General features: G+C 45.6%; 1 pseudogene; it reads right to left on the reverse strand.

Moving 5' to 3' along the window:
* Positions 1-1,078: 1,078 nt before the first annotated feature.
* On the reverse strand, positions 1,079-3,042 carry LOC138444976 (protein phosphatase 1A pseudogene; annotated as a pseudogene).
* Between the last annotated feature and the right edge of the window lie 13,437 nt (positions 3,043-16,479).

Raw genomic sequence — 16,479 nt, forward strand, 5'->3', positions numbered from 1 at the left:
CTTGCAGGACTCAGGGTTTTGTTTCTTTATCCAGAGAAACAACTTCATTATATTTTCAAAGGCATAAAATTTTACATTGACTGGTTCTCTTCATAATTTATTACCCTATTGGTGCTGAGTCGTGTTCGACTCTTTGCGACCCCATAGACTGGAGGCCACCAGGCTCCTCTGTCCATGGGATTTCCCAAGCAAGAATACTGGAGTGGGTTGCTATTTCCGTCTCCAGGGCATTTTCCTGATCCAGGGATCAAACTCATGTCACCTGTGTCTCCTGTACCTCATTCGTTGGCAGGCTGATTCTTTACCACAAGCACCACCTGGGAAGCCTTTATAGTGATTCTTAAATCAACATCTCTATATTGCAGAAAAGTTAAGACTTCATGCCTGTTTCCTAATCCAGGAGAAAAGTCATCAGTTCAGTTCAGTCTTTCAGTCGTCTCCGACTGTTTGCAACCCCATGAATCGCAGCACGCCAGGCCTCCCTGTCCATTACCAACTACCAGAGTTCACTCAGACTCACGTCCATCGAGTCAGTGATGCCATCCAGCCATCTCATCCACTGTTGTCCCCTTCTCCTCCTGCCCCCAATCCCTCCCAGCATCAGAGTCTTTTCCAATGAGTCAACTCTTCGCATGAGGTGGCCAAAGTACTGGAGTTTCAGCTTTAGCATCATTCCTTCCAAGGAAATCCCAGGGCTGATCTCCTTCAGAATGGACTGGTTGGATCTCCTTGCAGTCCAAGGGACTCTCAAAGAGTCTTCTCCAACACCACAGTTCAAAAGCATCAATTCTATGGCACTCAGCCTTCTTCACAGTCCCAACTCTCACATCCATACATGACTACTGGAAAAACCATAGCCTTGACTAGATGGACCTTAGTCGGCAAAGTAATGTCTCTGCTTTTCAATATACTATCTAGGTTGGTCATAACTTTTCTTCCAAGGAGTAAGCGCCTTTTCATTTCCTGGCTGCAGTGACCATCTGCAGTGATTTTGGAGCCCAAAGAAATAAAGTCTGACACTGTTTCCACTGTTTTCCCGTCTATTTCCCATGAAGTGATGCGACTGGATGCCATGATCTTTGTTTTCTTTTTTTTTTTCTTGTTTGTTAAATCAAGCTTTATTGATAAAATGGAATTCAGAATATCTTACTAGGAACAGCAGCAGGCCCAGCCAATCATGATAGCAAAAATGTGGCAGTCTCCTACTATTTGTAGGAAGCTGCTGCTTATCAATTAGTAATTAAATGTAAGGACTTGTAAAAGAGGTGCAAAGAATCAAGGCATTTTAGCCCCAAGATTGATATTCTTATGAATATACTCTATTACCTGCAATACTCATGGCAACAAGGAGAGAACCTAAAAGACAGTTAAATGAAGGGATCAACTTTATCAACAATTCCAATCCCACTGCCAAGAACATTAAAAGAGTTTTCAATTAACTCCCTGGATATTCAGCTTTGTAGTAATATTTTGGAATAATTCTCCATAATCAGGTGCACATGTGAGTGTCTAGCTGACACGGCTGCTGCTCTTCCTGTCCCAACCCCAAGTCCAAACACAACATGACCTGAAAGGGCTATATATCTGTTGCATCACACAATAAGCCAAATATTTCTTATAACTTCGATAGTGATTTAAAGCAGTTCATAATTAAATATGAGCATTTTGTACAAGGACAATTACACTTTACAAAAAACAAAATCATACAACAAAAATTGCTGGAGTCTGATTTACAACATATGAATTATGGTTTGAAATCACGTTTACATAAGTCTCAAATTTACAACAACAACAAAAAATCAGTTCTGGCCTAGCTGTTGTACTGCTGAAGTTCTCTGGTGTCATCACTCTCACCCACGTCATATATGCCCTTCTTTAAAGTTGAGGATGTATGTTTAAAAGGTTCAATGAAGTTGAGCTGCACTCTCCTTTGGAGGTGAAGGTAAACTCCGTGGCTAGATGAGCAGTTTTACCACATATCATCAGTTGATGTAGAGTCGGTGTCATCATTTTTATATGGATTCAGTCTATTGTAAACGGCTTCAATTACATTCCGCTTGCTTGCCAGTTCACCCCCTGGTGGGAGGCTGGGTATGTTCTCACTCGCTAATGTGCGCATCACATGGACTAAGTCAGGGACGCCTTCCCCCTGCTTCTTTATGATTTCTTCTACTCTGCTTTCCAGGTATTTGTCCAACTCTTCCTCCTTCTTCACTGCTTCTGGTGATACTTTGGGCGCATTTGGAAAACAGATCAATATCACACTCATGTTGTCTCGACTTCCCTTATACAAACAGGTGTCGACTACTTCATTGCAAGCTGCTCTCTGTGACCTTTTCCATGGACACATTTGTAATCAAAGTCCCCAAGGGCCCTCGACACAGCCAGAGAGCCATTCACCCGCTGAATCATTACAGAACCACCTGCATTCTGAATTCGTTCTTTTTCCAGCGGATTACTTGGTTTGTGATCTTGTGTGAAGAAGTAAACTTTCCTGTTCCTACGCAGTAACCCTCTTGAGTCTCCACAGTTAATGAAGTAGGTGTGTTGAGGAGAAATGAGGACACCCACAGCTGTTGACCCACTTCTGTCAGCACCGTGTTTCTTCTCCGACATAACTCTCATATGTTCATCAATCTCCAGGAAACCTGTTCTGATTCCATTCTTCACATTTTCCACAGAAGGTGCTCCTGCAGACCCTTTAAAATCCTGGTTATTGGTGATGTGATCTAACAAATGCTCACAGCAGTATTTGGCAACCTGAGAACCAGCATGCCCATCATACACAGCAAAGAACGACCATGTTTCAAGTCCACTCGGCAAACCGATCACAGCAGTATGTGCATCCTCCATTTCAACTCGCCAGCCTTGCATGCTGCTTAGCCCATATCGCAACCCATTACCCTGCCCCTGGGCATTATGTTTTTCCATCTTTGGTTTGTCTAAAAATGCTCCCATTATGTCTTGATTCTCTAGGTGCGGAGCAGCCGCGGACGGGCAAGTCCCTGGTCCGCCGAGGCGGCGGCGGCGGCGACGGCGGCCGGGGAGGGGGCGGGAGGGGGGTCACCGCGGCGGCGGCCGGCCAGGTCAGGCCGGGGAGGGGGCGGAGGAGGGGAGAAGCCGGGCTGCGTCCGGGCCCCCGGCTCTCTGCGCCCTCGCGGCTCAGATCATCCGGGCGTTGGAGCGGGAGGCGGAGAGCGGGTCCGGGAGGAGGAAGAGCCGAAGAGTCATAGCTTTCGCGCCCCACCTGCCTGGCGCCCCCCACCCCCCCCTCCCCAACCACCGGTTCCCGAGCTGCAGCCGCCGGAGCACCCGAAGCTGCAAGCCGGGCGGGCACCGAGACCACAGCTGATCTTTGCTTTCTGAACGTTGAGCTTTAAGCCAACTTTTTCACTCTCCTCTTTTACTTTCATCAAGAGGCTTTTTAGTTGCTCTTCACTTTCTGCCATAAGGTGGTGTCATGGTATTTCCCATTCCTCCACATTCTATAAATAAAACCAATGGTAATGCTTTATTTCTTGTGGAAAAAGAATTTAAGGATCATTCCTAAAGTAACATGCAGTCCAGCTGTGAAGTGATGCTTAAATTTTCTGGATTTTTAAATGTATATTTCACCATATCCCAATAGTAGGTCATGTGTTCACCCTACTATGCAGCCATCCAAGTGTTAGTTCCAGGCTGGGAAACGTAGACTAAAAGCCATGTAGATAGAGGCCAACCTCAGAGATACTGTGGGCTGGGTTCCAGACCAGGGAAATAAAGTAAATTTCACAATAAAGGGAATCACACAAACTTTTTCATTTCCACTGCACATAATATTGTGTTGACATGGAAGTCTGTTAAGTGTGCAATACCTTCATGTCTAAATAAACAATGTCCAGACCTTAATACACAACACTTTGTTTCTAAAATAAAATATGTTGAGCATCATCTGAGCCTCCAGTGAGTCACCATGTTTTTGCTGGTGGAGGGTCCTGTCTCAGGGTCTGTAGCTACTGACTAATCAGGGTGGCGGTTGCTGAGGGTGCTGGTGGGTGGCACAATTTCTGAAAATAGGACAACAGTGAAGTTTGCCACATCATTTGACTCTTCCTTTCACAGAAGGATTCTCTGAGCAGCAATGCTCTTTGACAGCGTTTTACCCATAGCAGAACTTCTTCCAAAATTGGAGGTAATCCTCTCAAATCCTCCTCCTGCCTTTTCAACTCAATTTATTCTAAACTTAAAAGATTCTAAGTCCTTTGTTGTCATTTCAACAATCTTCACAGAATCTTCACTGGGAGTAGATTTTATATCAAGAAACCACTTTGTTTGCTCATCCATTAGAGTCAACTCTCATTTATTCCAATTTTATCATTAGATTGCAACAGTCAGTCCCATCTTTACATTAGGCTCCACTTTAATTCTAGCTCTCTTGCTATTTTCACCACATCTGTAGCTACTTCTTCAACAGTGAACTCTTGAATCCCTCAAAGTCATCTAAGAAGGTTAAAATCAACTTCTTCTAAATTTCTATTAATGTTGAAATCTCAACCTCTGTTCATGAATCACGAATGTTTTGGGTGGAACTTATAATCCTGATTTCGCTTGAGAAAGTTTTCAATTGACTTTGCCCAGATCCATCAGAGGAATCACTATTTGTGGCAGCTATAGCCTTACAGAAACTGTTTCCTAAATGCCACGACCTGAACATCATGACTACTCCTTGATTCATGGGCTGCAGAACAGATGATGTGTTACCAGGTGTGAAAACAATGTGAATCTCATTGCACTTCTCCATCAGGGCCCTTGGGTGCTTTCTCAATGAGCAGTGATATCTTGAAGGGAATCCTTTTTTGGGAGCACTAGGTCTCCACTGCAGATTTACTATTTTTGGTAATCGGTGTTGTAAACAGAGATGCTGTCATCTCGACTTTGTTGTTCCATTTGCAGAGCACAGGCAGAGCAGATTTAGCAGAATTCTGAAAGTCACTAGGATTTTCAGAAGGTAAGTGAGGCTTGGCTTCAAGTCACCAGCTGCATTAGGCCCTAACAAGAGAGTCAGCCTAGCCTTTGAATCTTTGAAGCCAGGCACTGAGTTCTCCTTGCTAGCCATGCAAATCCTCGGGGGCATCTTCTTCCAATAGAACACTCTTTTCTCTACACTGGAAAGCTCTAATTTAGGACAGCCATCTTCAGGATTATTTTATTAGCTCCTCTGGATGACTTGCTGCAGCTTCGGCATCAACTCTCTCTCTTCCACTCTGTGCTTAAATTACGAAGATGGCTTCTTTCCTTAAAACTCATGAACCAACCTCTACTGGCTTTCAACTCTTTTTTCCTGCAGCTTCCTCACCTCTTTCAGGCTTCATAGACTTGAAGCAAGCTAGGGCCTTGCTCTGGATTAGGCTTTGGCCTAAGGCAGTGTTGTGATCTTTCCTCCAGTCCACTGAAAGATTCTCCGTATCAGCAGGAAGGCTGTTTTGCTATCTTCTCCTTTGTGTGGTCACTGGAGGAGCATTTTTGATTTCCTTTAAGAACATTTCCTTTGCCTTGACAACTTGACTATTAGGGGGAAGAGGCCTCGTTTCTGGCCCCCCATCTTGGCTTTGACATGCCTTCTTCAAAAGCTTAACCATTTCTATCTTTGGATTTAAAGTGAGAGAGGCGTGATTCTTCCTGTCAATGGGACATGTAGAGGTAATGTTATTAATTGGCCCAATTTCGATAGGCTGTGTCTCAGGGACTCAGGAGTCTCAAGAGAGAGATGGACGGGTCAACGGAGCAGTCAGGACACACACACATATCGGATGGCAATGTGCCCATGGATCCTGGCAGCTCAAAACAATTGCAATACTAACATGAAAGATCATTGATCACACAAAGGCAAAATCAAGATGGCCAAGAAGGACGCCCTGAGCTCCACTCTCCCATGAACACACCAAAACTGCCACCACATACAGAACAGCTCTCTTTTTGAGAAAATGACCTAAAACCAGCAGAACATCCCCTCTACAACCAGCATAGAGAAAGAACCACGCTGAGAAGGGCAGGAGCAGAAAAGAAGGCATCTAGTCAGGACCCTTTGGCCAGGTACTCTCCAACAGAGGGGTCATCACAAACTGGAGCATTCTGCCTAAGGAGCAGGAGGTTTTGGCCCTACATCAGGCACCCCAGCCCTGGGGCTGCGCTGGGAGAACCAGCACCACATCCCTACTCCCTCACTCCTGTTTTAGAAACCAAGAGGGTTTATGATCTGGAGCACTGGAGGACTGTGGGAAATGGAGACTCCACTCTTAGAGACCACGGGCACAGAATTACTTGCTTCCGGCCCCAGCAGTCAGCAGATTGCAAAGTGTCTGGTGCTCTGGCCAGCATTTGGAGACCATGCCTAGCATTGGCTGGGGCTCACAGCCAAAAGAGTTCCAGACAGGAGCCTCCTGGCAAACCATCCCCCCACCAACACACACACAGACACACAGGGAGAGGCCAAAGCTTGGCTCTAGTCAATCTCTCAGCTCTGCCCCACCTCCATGTGACGCCAGCCCAGGCTAAGACAATCACTGCAGGTCCCTGGGATCCTGATGAGTTGTGTGACTGCATTGCCACACGCACGCTTATCTGAAGCCCTGACTCACACCCAGTCTGGCACCAGGCTCTACCTTGGGGTCACCCAGCTGCCGCCCACGGAGAGCTCCAACCTCGTGAATCAGCAGGTGCAAAGGAGACAAGAAGGTTCTCAATGGACTCACTAGAGTCTCTGTGTGGGACGGACCTGTGCTAGGAGGCTGGTTGGAGGACAAGAGACCCACAAGGGTGCGCTGGACTCAGGGTTGGGTGGGGCAAGAGCTTGGTGGGGCCAGGTGAGCTGCGTGGGAAGAGACTCCCTTATGAAGGGCTGGGGGCAACAGCCTGGGTTGAATCCCCCAGAGGAGGCAACCTGGAAGCCCCTGGTAGACTCAGACCACAGGGAGGAAGGACTGGGAGAACAGGAGGAAGTCAGAGGCTGCCGCCACAGATGGGCCGGGTCGGCCCCGGGTGAGGAGCACAGGCTCCAGGGACCTGGGCACCCAGACTCACCCCATGCATACCCCTGACCCCCGGGCTTACTCCACATCCCCAGGCGTGAGATCAGAGGTGGAGGGCTGGGGAGGTTGCAATTAGTACCTGAGGCAGTTTCATGGATGTGGACTATAGATACCTCCAGAAACAGGAATCGGGACAAAATTCTGACTGTGCTAGATTCTTCATCTTGCCATGCCTCAACTTACACATTTGTCAATGGGAAATGCTACCTACAGGAATGAACAGAGGCTGAACATTCATTTAGGACCTGAGGAGATTATGCAGGTGGCCCCGAGTGTGTATATGCTGAGGACTCACCAACCCCTGTCTCAGGAGTTGTTGTTGTTTAGTCACTAAGTCGTATCTCTGTGATCATGTGGACTGTATGCCTCTAGCCTCCTCTGTCCATGGGATTTTCTCAGGCAAGAATATTGGAGTGTGTTGCCATTTCCTCCTCCAGGGGATCTTCCCCATCCAGGGATGGAACAGACATCTCCCACATTGACAGGCAGACTCTTCACCACTGAGCCACCTAGGAAGCCCCTTAACAGGTGTTTTTGTCGCTAAAAGAAACACAGGGAACATGGGGATCCAGAGAAGGGGCTGGATAGAAGAAAGGTGAGGGACAGATCATTGAAATTTTGAGGAACACCAGTCCCACAGAGGGTGTGGGGAGCCCCCAGGAGAGACTCCAGTGGGAGGACTCTGAGGACTGATTCCCTTCTCCACTGGCCAACCAGGCTCCTCCCCAAGGGTGGGTCACCCCGGGGCTCCAGGTGGCAAGGGGTGCTGGCACCAACTTCAGTCATGCTTCCTGGTCCTGCTTCTGCAGGCCAACTGTGCCCACGAAGCAAGGGTGGTGAGCTCCTGGTGAACCTGCTGGGAGAGGGCGGGGATGATGCATTATAACCAGAGAGCAGGACCAAGCTGCCTTGATTAGAGAGCCCACGGGCATGGTGTAGCCTCCACCTCCTCCTCCTCAATCCGTAGGTCAGCTCCTTTCCTTGTTGGCAGCTGCTGGGCTGGTTGGCCACTTTCAGGCCAGCGAAAGGGCAAACTGGTTGAAATAGCAATGCTCAGACAATGGGAGGTGGGGAGGCGAGAGGACAAGGAGAGCATGGCAGGAAACACGGCCATCCCTAAGCTCCCAGCCCCTCAGCCATGCCTCCAGGAGTGGGAGCCCCCGTGGCAAGGCTGGGACAGGAGACCTTCCTGAGGGGAGGAACCCAGACACCCCCTGAAAAGCACACACCACTCATCTCATCTGTCCACACAAACCCTTCTCCTCCACACGACCCCCTGCCCTTGACTCCCAGGCCTCTTTACCAGCCATGAAACACCGATGCCTTCCCGGGCTCTCCCTTCCCCAGACACATCCTCTTAGTGGCCACAGCCCCTCCCCCGCAGCTCACTAAATTCATTCCACATCTCTGCATCTGGAGAAGCCCAGGGCCTCCAATACCTTCCCACCTGTGAAGGGACATGAATCACATTCTCCATCACTGACATCTTATCCCCTTGCCTGAGGATTCACCCTAACAAAAGCCTCCCAGCCTGGTCCCCAGGAGCGACGGGAGCCCATTCTTCCAAAGTGTGACATGGGGCTTGAGGATGAGGAGGAGCACCCCCACTTCTGCCCTTTGGTCCCACATTCATATCGTCCACAGACTGTGGAGATGGCAGCCTATAATGGCTATTGATTAAGACAGGAGCTGGGGAACTCTTCTACAGAAGACAAAGCTATTCGTCTCTTCAGGCCTTTTGGCGTCTGTCTCTGTGCACGTCCAGGTTTGTGGTGGGACAACAGGCAAAGACAACGTGAAAAACCAAAGGAACCCCTCTGACCACGGCCCTGGTTTGCAAACCCCAGCACTGGGTGACTCATCACCTGGGGAATTATCCAGCAGCTGCCTCGGCTGCCTGTTTATGAATCCCAACTCTGCCCTGTCTGCCTTGTAGCCTCTGGTGGTGGGAATGTGATAGGAGGGTGGGTCCTGCAGTTACAGGCTAATGCCCCCCTCCTCTGCTGTAGAGTGGCTTCCTGGGTCCAAGGGGCCATGGGGACCCTGTGTAACCACAGAGGTGAGCAAAGGATTGGGAGGTGCCACAGTTCTGGTGTCAGGTCTTGGTCCCCTGCTGGTCATCTTACATGTCCCCTGTGGCCCTGCTTATGCCAAACCACACGATCACTTCTATCCTATGACAGCTGACCTCTCAGTAACGATTACCAAGTGGATGAGCCCAGTTCATCAAGACCAGAGGTCCCTTCTCTACCAGACTCAGGACCATATCAGTAGCCATGGTTAAATGTTAGGCTTTCCTCACTCAAGTGGCGTGGTCGTGCCTCTGACCCTGTGGGGCTGGGTTGTGATGCTCTGATTAGAATGTCACAAGCTGTCTCTGGGGGAGGGCATGGCAACCCACACTGGTATTCTTACCCGGAGAATCCCATGGACAGAGGGACCTGGTGGGCTACAGTCCATGGGGTCGCAAAGAGTCAGACATGACTGAAGTGACCTAGCAGGCAGGCAGGCTACCTCTGGCACATTTTCCCCACTGATGGACTTCTGTGTCATGGGTGCTGCAGGGTCCTAGGGTCCCAGTGGCAGATCCCGCCACACTCCTTCCTTCATGTCCTTTCCATGAACACCTTCCACAGCTGAGTTGCGCAGTTGCAGAGGCCTCTGGTCAGCAAATCCTGAAATATTTAGTGTCCGGCCATTGATAGAAATGCTTTAGACCAGGCAGATGTAAAAAGGAGATGTGAAGGGATCACAGCCCTGCATGCTTTCAGGTTATGATTGTTCACTAATCTCTGTCATTTTACCCAGAAAAGGGTGGTCTCGCAACATTCTGTTTGTAGCAAAGGAAAGGCAATATGAGAATGTACTCGTACTTCTCAACTATGGCAGCCTTCACCCCATTCCTAACTACAGAGACTTTTCCATCACTGGTTCAAATCTGGAGAATGTGAAATAACCACTGTGTGGGTCTTCACACACCGTGAGACCCCTGTAAGCAGGATGCAGGGCGGTTATGTACTCAGTACCCTGCATCTCGTGCATCACATTAACAACTGCGGGGCCGTGATGATGCTTCAGATCCCTGGACATGATGTGAGTCACACCCTGAGTCCATAGGAATGTGGGGTGGCTTCTGCTTCCCAGTGAGCACTTAGCGGAGTCAATGGCCACATGACTCCCAGGGATGGGGAAGGCCAGAGAACCGCAGCACTGCGCTTGCCATAGTGATGTGGGCCCGCCTGCTGGAAACTGCATCTCTCTCAGGTAACGGGTTCTCGGTTCTGATAACTGGCTCAGTTCTAGAAACTGGGCAAAGTATCCAGACAAGCTATTGCGATGGCTGTTTTGAGTCCTGATCATCCGGCTTGTGTTCTATTTTCTTTTCGTTTCTTGGGTTTTTTGTTTTTTGGTCGGCTGCCTGGGTTTTGGGATCTTAGCTCCCTGACCAGTGATCAAACCGGGCACCTGGCAGTGAAAGCCCGAAGTCCTAACCAGTGGAGCCCCAGGGCATTCCCTGTCTCATTCCTTTCAGTCGTGCAGTTTGTGTCCAGGTTGGCCGCCCATCCGGGTGTTTGCCTCTAGGATCGCCCTGTTCTGGGAACCAGCATCATACTCTCTGCAGTCAGGACCTGGCTGGCCTTCCCATCTCTCTACTCATATCAACCATTGTGCCTGCTTTGTTCCTGACACGGCGCATCCCCACCTAGAATCTGCATATGTTCAACACCTGTTTCTGCTCGAAGCCCATTGGAGACACCATCTCCGAGCAGCATCCTGACCTTCAGCAAAAGCCCTCCTGTGTTACTGACCAGGGCTCCTGGACTCGATCAATAGAAGTTGGTAAAAGGCCAGACACAAATTCAGGGGGGAAAAAAGCTTTATTGGGGCTCATGAGGGAGCAAAAACAAGTAACATGTTCCGTTGCTGGCTCCAGAGGATGGGGGAGCCAGTCCTGCATATGAGATGAGGGTGGGGGAGGGTCCTGGGTTCAGGCCAGAGAGGGTGAGCTGGGTGTTTGTTCCCCCTTGGTGGTGCTGTGTGCAGGAATCATGACCAGTACCCTGCTTTTGCTCCTGGCTGCTCTGAAATCCCCTTGGGTTTTTGGTCTATTTGTATCTTGTTGTTGATTATTCTCTCCAGCTGCACATGTATGCAATTATTTTTAGCCCCTTATAATTTCTTTGTATTGTGATGCTTGATGTGACTTTTGTCCAGGTACACTCACTGTAGCAAACTGTCCCAGCCTGTCTCGTTACCTACTGAAGGGTTCTACACCCTTATTCTTAACAGTTAAGGGGCCAAAGCTTTCTTCTATCAAAACTCCCTGCTGGACAGGGATCACTGAACTAAGCCTCCCCTCAAGGTGCAGAAGTCCCTCACAAGTACCTACATGGATCTGGGCCACCCTCCACTGGAACGGGCTGTATTCCTTGAGCCACCATGAGTGTTATTTCAAACTGGTAGATCCTACAGACACAAAGTCAATCAAAAGGTTAAATAAACAAGGACTAGAAAGGAAAAAACAGGTCAACTTTTAGAAGACTTTCTTTTTTAAAACTCTTAGCAGAGGCAAAATCTCCCATGACACAATTGTGTCGTCCCTCTACCTGTATAAAGGTGCATATTTACACCTTAATATAAGGCGTAGTAGTATAAGTTGTCTATTTCCTTAATATTGATCTAGAGGGACCACAGTGAGCAGTGCTAAAGAGGGAGCTTAGTTCCCTGCCCAGGAATTGAACCTGGGGAGCTTGGCATAAAATGAGGAGTTCTAGACACTAAACACCAGGGGCAAGATGCAAAGTTCTCTTGGCTCTTACCATCTTTGAAAGCAAGAATGTTTCAAAGAGGCAAAAACTGTAAAAATAGGTACCAACGTTATTACTGAAGATATACAGAAAAACAGTTTGTTTATTTAAGACGGAAGCAAGGAGGAAATATAACCCAGAGAGGAGTGCAGGCATCCCGAATGAGCAGCACAAAGAAGCTAGGCTAGGGATTTAACACACACATACAGGGCTTCCCTTGTAGCTCAGTCAGTAAAGAATCTCCCTGCAGTGCAGGAAACCAGGGCTCGATCCTGGTTTGGGGAGATCCCCTGGAGAAGGAAATGGCAACCCACTCCAGTATCCTTGCCTGGAAAATCTCATGGACAGAGGAGTCTGGTGGGCTGTAGTCCATGGGGTTGCAAAGAGTCGGGCACGACTGAGCGACGAACACTTACTCACTTACATGTCTCTATCTTCCCTGGTGGCTCAGTTGCTAAAGAATTTGCCTGCAATGCAAGAGACCCAGGTTCAATCCCGGGTCGTGAAGATCTCCTGGAGAAGAAAATGGCAACCCATTCCAGAACTCCCTTGCCTGGAGATTTCCGTGAAAGAGGAGCTGGCAGCTGACAGTCCATGGGATCCCAAAGAGTCAGACATGACTGTGTAACTAACCTTCTTTCACTTTCACTTCCATACACTCATCTATTCTTCCCCAGCTCCCCTCCCATCCCCACCCAGGCTGCCACATAACATTGAGCAGAGTTCTATGTGCTATACAGTAGGTCCTTGCTGGTTATCCATTTTAAATAAATCAGTGTGTACATGTTGATCCCAGACTCCCTAACTATCCCTTTCCCCTCATCCTTTCCCCCTGGCAACCATAAATTCATTCTCTAAGTCTGTGAGTCTCTTTCTGTTTTGTAAGTAAGAGCACTTGTATCACGACTTTTTGGATTCCACATATAAGGGCCGTCAGAAGGTGCTTCTGCTTCCCTGTCTGACTTATGTTGTTCAATATGACAATCTCCAGGTCCATCCACATTGCTGCATATGGCATTATTTCATTCTTTCTGACGGCTGAGTAATACTACCGTGTGTATATGTCCCACATCTTCTTTATCCATTCACCTGTGGGTGGACGTTTAGGTGGCTTCCAGGTCCCGGCTACTGTGAGCAGCGCTGTCGTGAACACAGGGTGCCCTCTCAGACCCTGTTTCCTCAGAATGTCCAGGTGCACTGAATCCCATAAGACGGAGAAATGGTGAAACATCATGACCTCTCTTGTGGGTTAGAAAACAAAAATATTAAATATTTCAAGTTTTCTGGAGTACAGAGATGTTGATTTAAATATCAGTAGCATAATAAATTGTTTTAAGCCACTAGGTTTTAGAGTGATTTATTATGCATAATAAAAAACTAATACAGAGAATTTCAATATAATTTAGGTCTATAAATATTATAGAAGTCTTTTGCTAAAATCAATTGATAAATGGTTAACTTGATGGATGACACTCTTTCTGTCCAAAGATGTTTGATGGTTGTCACATAGGGCTGTGACTTGTGATAGTTTGTCTAATAATAATCACAAACTCAAAAAACAATAAGACTATTTGATAATCCTTTACAGAACATTCAAATTATTTGAATAACATTAGAGAGACATTTCCAGGCAGGCTAAGAATTCCTAATTCTAGTAGATAATATTGAAAATGTTTATTTTCTGTTTGTGGAAGAAATATCATTTTCTGAGAATCGTCTGGAAAAGACCTCGTTACTTGGTGGTGGTGGCAGTAGCATTGTCACTAAAGATTTAATATTTGGAAATGCCAAAATTGTTTTCATTTTCTCTGATTATCATGAATTCAATCAGAAGAGACTAAGAAAAAGAGTTAAATCCTACCATAGACTTCAAAGCCCTAAGATAATCATGGCACTGTAGCAAGTAAGACAGATAAATAGAAAATACACTCTTAATGAATAGGTGAAGCAGAGGGGATTTTTTTAGGGAAGTGAAATTGTTCTATGTGATACTGTAATGGTGGATACTTGTCACTATACTTTCATTAACATCCATAGAATACACAACATCAAGAGTGACACCTAATGCAAACTATGGGCTTCGGGTGATAATGATGTGCTAATGTTGGTTCCCTGATTTACAAAAATGTACCACTCTGGAGGTGCATGCTGATGGTTGGAGGGGCTGTGGGAATGGAGGGAGGGGATAAATGGGAACTTCACTGTACTTGTTCGATTTCACTGTGAAGCTACAACTGAACCTACAAGTGCTCTAAAAATGAAGTCTGTCAATAAGAGGAGAAAAACAGTTTCTGCCATCTAGGAATTTTTATCATTTGTTTAACAAATAGTTGCTTGGGTTTCCTTTTTCTATTCTTTTACACTCCATCTTTCCATGTTTTTATGCTTTATATGTCTTATAAATGGCACATAGTTTGGATTTGGGGTTTTATCTAATCCAGGAAGGTCTACACTTAATGAGGAATGTTGAACCATTCATATTTATGATTACTACAAATATATGTGGATTCATTTTCATTATTTTGAGTGTTCTAGATACTTCAATTTTTCTTTGCTTCTTCCCCCCCCTCTTTTTCTATTTTACATTTACTTGGGAAATATACATCTTATTTCAATTATTTTAGTAGAAAGATTTAATATACCTACCTGACTTTAATATTTTGAGTGTAATCACTCGCTTAGATTCCTCCTGACAAAGCAAAGTACTCAGAATTCTGTAACTCAAGATATATATCTGCAGTGCTCCAAGATAGGTCATATAATATTTAATTCCATTTTATTTATACTTTATACCACTTTATGCCCCCCTCTACTGTCATAATTGCTCTTATTATTATGGGGTTATTTTCAGACAGTCATTGGTTCTTTAAAATTAGCAACCTGTTTGCCAATTTCTTTGTTCAATGTGACTTCTTAGATACCGATTCTTCTTGCTAGGTTTCCTTCTTACAGAAGTGCATCTTTTAATTTTTAAAATTTAAAATTTATTTATTTTTTAAAGGAAGGATAACCACTTTATAGTATTGTGTTAGCTTCTGCCAAACATCAACCTGAATCACACATAGCATCTTTTAATATTAAGGGTTTGTGAATAGTCAACTCTTTCAGATTTTGTTGGAAAAAAATCTTTATTTCACCTTCAGTCTCAATAGATAGTAGTATGATTTTTTAAATTTTCCTGCCAGTCATTTGATTGTTCTTCCTTTGTCTACATTATCTGACTCTTAATTCCCCCTCAACCTTTAAATTTTCTCCTTCCAAATTTCACATTAGCATATGCTGAGCATTCTTACTCTCCTTCACTTTCCTTTAACCTGTATTTCACAATTTCTCTAGCTAAATTCTGGTGAAATATTTAAATCTATGTTCTAATTCCCTATTTCTTTAATTATGTCTTATCATAATGACTCAACTTGGCTCAGCCATGACTAGTATTTATACAGTGAAATTATTCAGCTAACTAGAGTTATAATGAAATTATAGTGGGAAAATGAGTGTTTATGAAATGTTCACTTGTGTGGTGAGGGTGAAGAGATCTAAAAGAGCTAAGTCTTGACTTAGGATAGTGAAAAAATAATTAGATAATTCCTACAAGTTAAAAAAGAATAGACATCAAAAAAATTAAGAAGTTGAAAAGTTACCTTCAAAGAAGGAAAAGGAGTGAAATAGAGGCTGGGGACTGATATTTAGTCATAAATCTCAAAAAAGACGTCCTTTTCATTATGGAGGACTGGAATGCAAAAGTAGGAAGTCAAGAAACACCTGGAGTAACAGGAAAATTTGGTCTTGGAATACAGAATGAGGCAGGGCAACGGCTAATAGAGTTTTGCCAAGAAAATGCACTGGTCATAGCAAACACCTTCTTCCAACAAAAGAGAAGACTCTACACATGGACATCACCAGATGGTCAACACCGAAATCAGATTGATTATATTCTTTGCAGCCAAAGAGGGAGAAGCTCTATACAGTCAGCAAAAACAAGACCAGGAGATGACTGTGGCTCAGATCATGAACTCCTTATTACCAAACTCAGACTTAAATTGAAGAAAGTAGGGAAAACTGCTAGACCATTCAGGTATGACCTAAATCAAATCCCTTATGATTATACAGTGGAAGTGAGAAATAGATTTAAGGGCCTAGATCTGATAGATAGAGTGCCTGATGAACTATGGAATGAGGTTCGTGACATTGTACAGGAGACAGGGATCAAGACCATCCCCATGGAAAAGAAATGCAAAAAAGCAAAATGGCCGTTTGGGGAGGCCTTACAAATAGCTGTGAAAAGGAGAGAGGCACAAAGCAAAAGAGAAAAGGAAAGATAAAAGCATCTGAATGCAGAGTTCCACAGAATAGCAAGGAGAGATAAGAAAGCCTTCTTCAGCAATCAATGCAAAGAAATAGAGGAAAACAACAGAATGGGAAAGACTAGAGATCTCTTCAAGAAAATTAGAGATACCAAGGGAACATTGCATGCAAAGATGGGCTCAATAATGGACAGAAATGCTATGGACCTAACAGAAGAAGATATAAAGAAGAGGTGGCAAGAATACACAGAAGAACTGTACAAAAAAGATCTTCACGACCCAGATAATCATGATGATGTG

Source organism: Ovis canadensis, chromosome 8 (assembly GCF_042477335.2).
Source record: "Ovis canadensis isolate MfBH-ARS-UI-01 breed Bighorn chromosome 8, ARS-UI_OviCan_v2, whole genome shotgun sequence".
NCBI classification, from domain to species: Eukaryota; Metazoa; Chordata; class Mammalia; order Artiodactyla; family Bovidae; genus Ovis; species Ovis canadensis.